We start from the raw sequence: 224 nt of genomic DNA, 5'->3' as shown, positions 1-224 counted from the left end.
GGAGCGGTGAGGGAAATCTGCTTCACAGCGCAAAAGACAACCAGCAGGGGATGGAGTTAGGTACTGGGCGAGGAGAAACTCTACCGTGTGGCACTGGTACAGGGTGCCCAGAGAGCCGCGGGTGCCCGCTCCCCGGCAGTGCTCAAGGCTGGACCGGGCTGGGGGTGACCCACTCTAGGGGAAGGTGTCCCTGCCCACGGCAGGGGGGGGGGGGCGGGTATCTT

Source organism: Buceros rhinoceros, unplaced genomic scaffold, assembly GCF_000710305.1.
Source record: "Buceros rhinoceros silvestris isolate BGI_N320 unplaced genomic scaffold, ASM71030v1 scaffold31437, whole genome shotgun sequence".
NCBI lineage: Eukaryota > Metazoa > Chordata > Aves > Bucerotiformes > Bucerotidae > Buceros > Buceros rhinoceros.
Note: the sequence above shows the minus strand (reverse complement) of the source record.